Source organism: Epargyreus clarus, unplaced genomic scaffold (genome assembly GCF_041222505.1).
Source record: "Epargyreus clarus isolate Ecla_fem2 unplaced genomic scaffold, WU_Ecla_fem_2.2 ptg000009l, whole genome shotgun sequence".
In the NCBI taxonomy this organism is placed as follows: domain Eukaryota; kingdom Metazoa; phylum Arthropoda; class Insecta; order Lepidoptera; family Hesperiidae; genus Epargyreus; species Epargyreus clarus.
The window spans coordinates 15,310,913-15,317,179 of NW_027332217.1; the positions used below are offsets into that span (position 1 = coordinate 15,310,913).

General features: G+C 37.4%; 1 protein-coding gene across 1 annotated transcript in view; it reads right to left on the minus strand.

Moving 5' to 3' along the window:
- The window catches only part of LOC140745085 (uncharacterized), a 93,665-nt gene extending 89,128 nt beyond the window's left edge, over positions 1-4,537 (minus strand). Inside the window, exon 1 of the mRNA XM_073076854.1 lies at positions 4,295-4,537. The gene's annotated coding sequence lies outside the window, so the exon portion shown is untranslated. The remainder of the gene's footprint in view (positions 1-4,294) is intronic.
- Positions 4,538-6,267: the final 1,730 nt, after the last annotated feature.

The window sequence follows — 6,267 nt, forward strand, 5'->3', positions numbered from 1 at the left end:
TTTTTAGTTATTCACTTTGAGTCTTGTCCTTTTTTTTATTTTTCTGCCTAGGAGTATATAGTGCCTATAAATGAGTAGAGAGAGTATCAGAAAGATGATTCCAATGCTACTTCACCACATTTACAGTTAAATATAATTTTAGATGAATCAATCAATAAATAATCTGTCGAATGTGCCCCACGATTTTCATTAAAAATATTGCCTACTTTATAGTGCGTTAAAGTGGTACGTTAAAAATATATTTCTTGAATTCATTGAAGCCTAAATTCATTAATTAGAACCAAATATTTCCCCCTGAGACGTAATTTCTATATTTTTTTTACATAATAGTAAAATTATTAACCTTAACTCGTTAAAGATAACTATCTGACATAATTATAATGTTTGTCGGTCCGTCCTTTATAGTTAGACGCATAATGACACTTTTAATTAATCTTGGGAATACAGTTTCTCGTATTTATGAGTTTGTCAACCTCGAATTTTGTCAAGTTTTGCATTAATATTGCAGGATGCTATTAACTTGGTACAACAACTAATATTCTCTTCAAAGTTATAAGTATTAACAATCTATACATAGTATTATAAACTTGGTATAAGTTGGCAAAGCGATCGCCATAGCCGTGTGACGAAGTGGGTTCGATCCTCGGCCAAACACATATATTTAGATTTCTATATGGGTCTGGGTTTTATATTTCTATTTTTGTGTGTGTTCATGACACTCACAATACCGGAGTCCTATGACTTGAGACTTCAAAAAAGTAATAGCAGTTCTTAAAGTTATTGTCTATCGTTCTTGTATCTTTGGTCTAATCATTAATAGAGCGAAAATAGTTAGAAGTTTTTAATTTCGCAGGAATAATCCTTATAAAGCAATAGAGTATATTTTTTCCGTGATAGTGTGGTCATTTAGAATCAGATGGATCAGATTTGGAAGGTGGTAGAACCCTTTGTGGTTCAACGGCGCACCCCCGTCACACCTATTTCTGCCTCATAACAGCAGTGTTAAGCGCTTTTGTGTTCTGGTTCGAAAGGTGTGGTAATGCCGACAGACTTTTCCGAGGCGTTCCAGCTTAGTGCTCAGGGGTAGCAGCGCATCTGTGGCTGACCTCAGCTAAGAATATCTAATCCTATCTGGGGTCGATGACAGATAACCATGGGCGGCAGTAACCACTTACCATCAGATGGGCTGCTTGCTCGCTTACATAATATAAAAATATCCTCAGGCCAAAACCTTGGTTGAAACGGCATCAAACCATTACTATTACAACTTACTTTACAAACTTTTAACTTAATTACAAATTTTACTATACAATTGACGTTGCGTCTCAGAATAGCGTTCATTATTTTACATCAGGCCATGCATAAAGAATATGGCTGCTGACGTCAATTGTAACTAAGTGAGGACGTTCCTTGAATCATGACTGAAGAAATACGCGTATACTGTAACTCGTATTAAACTTCTGTGATATTTATAGAACACAGTTTTTATAAAATTGAAATAGGAAATAAGAATACAATTCTCCTGTTGGTAAGTGGTTACTGCCGCTTATGGGCATATGTAACCTATTCCATATAAAACAAGGGTTCTGCCTGTCTGCCTGTTTCGTCTCTTGTAAGAGGTAATAGTTAAGCTAGCCTCATATTTAAGTCAGGTCCCAACCACACCCTATAGAAATATGCGTGGCGCTGGAGCCGGAGTCGAATCATCAAGGTTACACTCGTACCTTCAGACTTCACTTGCATCCTATCGTTTCATACAATCATAATCATTAGCGCTAGGGGCGCGAGATTGCAGCAAGTTAATTCATATGCCACCACTACCAACCACCAATCTAGGTTCCAAATTCGGCATTTCATCTCATGGTTCGTGTTTCAAACATCATAGGCGATGTTTCAAAGTAATATCTTTATAGAAAACTAATTACCATTTTCTTTTCATCACCAAAGGCAAAAAGCATGAAGTAACCTTCGACAATTAACGACAACGATAGACGACGACGACGACCTTATCCATAGAATAAGGATTAACCTCAATCGCTTTAATAAACAATTATTGTGATAAGCCTAAAAACACATGAAGGTGGTAGAACCCTTTGTGGTTCGACTCCGGTGGCACCACCGACACACCTATTTCTGCCTAATAACAGCAGTGTTACGCGCTGCTGTGTTCCGTTTTGAAAGGTGTGGTAAGGGAGGCAGACTTTTCCGAGGCGTTCCAGCTTAGTCATCAGGTGTGGCGGCGCATCTGTGGCCGACCTCAGGTAGGAATATCTATCCTATCTGGGGTTGATTACAGATGTACATGAGCGGCAGGAGCCACTTACCATCAGGTGGACTGCATGCTCCTCTCTCATATTAGAAAAATAAAACTTACTTATACTATTACATGTTGGTCACCGTAGTAGATAAATTTCGCAGAAAGACACTTTCACCCATCTTCTAATTAATCTTTTAGTCGCGTAACATGACTGTAATTGGCTACTGGCGTCCATGGACATCTATAATCAACCCCAGATAAGATAAGATACCTATCTGAAGTCTACTACAGATGCACCATGAAGACTAAGCTGGAACGCCTTGGAAAAGCACATTTCCCTTACCACACACTTCAAACCAGAACACAGCAGCGCTTAACGCTGCTGGTAGTAAGCAAAAATACGTGAGGACTTTTCCCAGGCGTTCCAGCTTAGTCCTCAGAGGTAGCGGCGCACTTGTGGTCGACCTCAGGTAGGAATATCTAATCCTATCTGGAGGTGATTACAGATGTCCATGGGCGGCAGTAGCCACTTACCATCACGTGGACTGCACGCTCGTCTAATACTCCAATATTATGAACAAAACTCCTATGTAATAACGTATTTATATATACCGTATCATAGTCGCGCAGACACCCGTGCCTATCAAAATATTGTATATACAAACATGATCTCTTGAACTCTAATGACATGCTTTCAAATACAAAAATGTTTATGTTTGAGTTTGAAAGTCTGAAATCTGTTCGTATCAGCTAGGGTCTAAAGGGACGAAACGTTTTGTTTCGTTTGAAAATTTTATACTCAAATCATGCTTTTATTCACTTTATTGAAAGATATTTATTATTTATTTAAACTTTATTGTAAACCTAGTGGTTACAAAGGGCGAACTTAATGCCTAGTGCTATTCTCCACCAGTTAACCCTTATTGTTGAAGAAATGTTGTGGTGGGTGTTACGTTAAAATAAATGAGAAAACAAATCCAAAAAAAAGAGAAATGTATAATAATACGAATAATATATACAAATATTGTTTTTATTATGTATATACAGCTAAGGAATAAAATAAAAGGGCATTGCCTATTATGAACACATTTTGACTAAATATAGACGCAATACTATTAACATATCCTATCAATATTTATTTCTGTCCGTGCCTCCGTGCCTTATCTATAGTTGCTTACGAAACAAGATCTTTATACAATAATGGCGCCGAACCACCATAATATACTTCAGACAGGACATCTATTCCATTTACTGGGACTACTCTCGCTACGTGTGACGTCATTGACTTTCTACTTGATAAAGTCTAGTTGTAGGTATTTTACGAGATAAATATATAGAGTAATTAATCCGTGCCTTAGTTTTGTCGATCGAACGGTATAAATAATAATTATCCTTATAACAAGTGACTGTAACATATGGTCAGACAGACACGCGAATGATTTTATAAGAATTCTATTTTGATGTGTAGAAACCTCAAAATATAATAATTATGATGATGAAGTATGGTCCACATGTACCTAATAACAGGGAGATTGAAATGCCTAGCTACTCATATAAGGCTTGTATGATTTACAGCTGAGAACCTAATCCCCTTTTAAATCATACACAGATTACCAAAATCCAGCACAACTACTAAACTTAGCGAGGTAGAGATACAATTAAACTTTTCAAGGTCAAACCACGTACAAACATTGCACAATAAGCTCTATTCAAATACTACCTGAGAACACCTAACAAAATAGTTACGCAAATAACCTTCAAGTCGAACTAAATTGCTCGAACGTAACTATCACAAGAACAAACTTGATGTGTGGTGTGTACTTAGTATCAACTTTGTCTCCTAACAAGCAGCTTAATAGACAAGAAGATTTCAAAGTAGAAATAAAGTTTTCAAAACAATTCAGGCCTAAAAATACGAACTCTTACAACTTTCGTAAAGTCGCGGTGTAAATAAGGAAAACGTCGGCAGAGTCCTCATAAATCAATACCGACGAAGTTCATGGGACAAAAATAACATAAAATTATATATTTACTCACCATTAGCGTTCCGTTTTCGTTAACGGCCAATCAATATGTAATCACTTGCCACGATCTTCCGTTAAAAGTTAGTAAGACACTGAAAGTTCGGATCTACTTTCCGGATATATTTCCGGACGAAGTATATGACAGAAATAAGTTTTTAAGCCACTACCGTCATATACTCGCGTAAAAAATCGATTCATGTAATTCGTATCTCGAATTTCGTAGCGGGTTTGCTACGAGACACGTAGACGTCCGCTACGCGCGCGATCCGTAGAGATACTGGTTCCACGTAGCGCGATGCTACGCGACGTTGTTTGTATGATAACGGCTTGCTTTCTATTTTTCGTGTGAACTACGCGTGATTCTTCTATTGATCACGTTAAGATGAGGCTTCACGTGTTTTCGTCACGTACCTACTGTATCTGTAATGCGTTGTAATAATTTGGAATGATCTATTGTGATTTATAAGGTCGGCGAGTTCGTAATCCCTTTAAGATACTTCGAAGATAAATTGTGATCTGGAGGCACGGCAGTGCCTCCGCCAAGTCGAGCCAAAGCCAAAAAAAGCGGCACGGCCGTAGTATTCTTTTCTCGAAGCAATTCGGCCCATTTTCGACCTCCTGTAACTTCGTTGCATATGAAGCTAGAAGCCTGAATTTTCAGAAGCCAAGCAAGCATTGTGTAGACACGGTATATTTCAAATTTCATTAAATTTGAACCAGTAGTTTAAGAATTACAAGTAGTCAAAGTTCGTAATTTTGTCACTCACTCACTCACTGACTGACCGATCATCAAAAGTTTAAGGCACTTCTAGCAGACATAGAAGGTTGAAATTGAGAATACAATTAGTGTTTAGTATATAACTCATGGGAAAACTAAAATATTTTGCAATTTCTGTCCAGTTATCTAGATACACCAACTACATTAAATAACTTTGTATCCTATATAAGTTATATAGGATGACAAAGTTACATTTGCAGTTAATGAATCTATGTTTCTGTCCGCGAAATGTACGAGTAGTAGGGGAGCCCATGATGTTAAATGGGTAGAAACTCGAGCGTCGATAGGACCTATATGATTGTGTAGATTACACGTTAGAGTGAAGAAAAGGTTGTGTGATATTTTTCGATTCACCGTGGGAATAGTTTCTAGACGATTCGAAAGATGTAAAAAGCAGAGTCAGACATACTCAAGGCGCGGCAGGTTAGTGATAGAGTATATATCTCTGATGCCGGAAATATGTTTATCTGCTGGTTTGCATAGGGGGGGGGACAGCCATACGAGATGCAAAAATGGAAAAAAAAGTAACCAGCGCATTCGATTTTCAAAGGGGATATGAAGTTACCCCAGATGAGTCGCCCATTCGAAAGACTGACGATCCGATTCGAAAGACTGTCAGTGACTCTTCGAAAATGCAAAAAAAAATCATTATCATGCCACACTAGAGGGCGTAAGATTATTATACAGGAAATTCCAGCTAATGTTTTACTTATCATAACCCTTCATCTGACGATTTAGTGGAGGGGTTTTTTATATTGACGATTTGAATAAAAATAGAATGAGAATGTATGAAGAATAATGTATTTTCCATAAAATTAGCCTTTTCCTTTAGTTTGTTACACAGCATTTTTCTAGCATTATTTCGTTTATATTAAAAAAAATTACCGCACTCGAGTATGTCCAGGTATAGATTTTTTTGCAACCTTATTACTCCCTAACGCTGCCCTCAAATCGTCAGGTTAAAATTTATTGTTTTCAGCATGTAATTAAGCTACTATAGATAATACTATTTTTTTTTAATAATCTGACGGACTTCCCTGGTTGAACCCCCAAAATGGATGGTTTAAGATACTCTATAGGATGTAAGGTATCTCCCATATCTTAATCTGCCGCGTTCGAGGCACTCTCAAAATCCCGTCTTGGGCTCCCCTACTATTATTGGCGACGACTTCAATTGTTTCTATTCTCGAGACATAAGACGTTTTCTA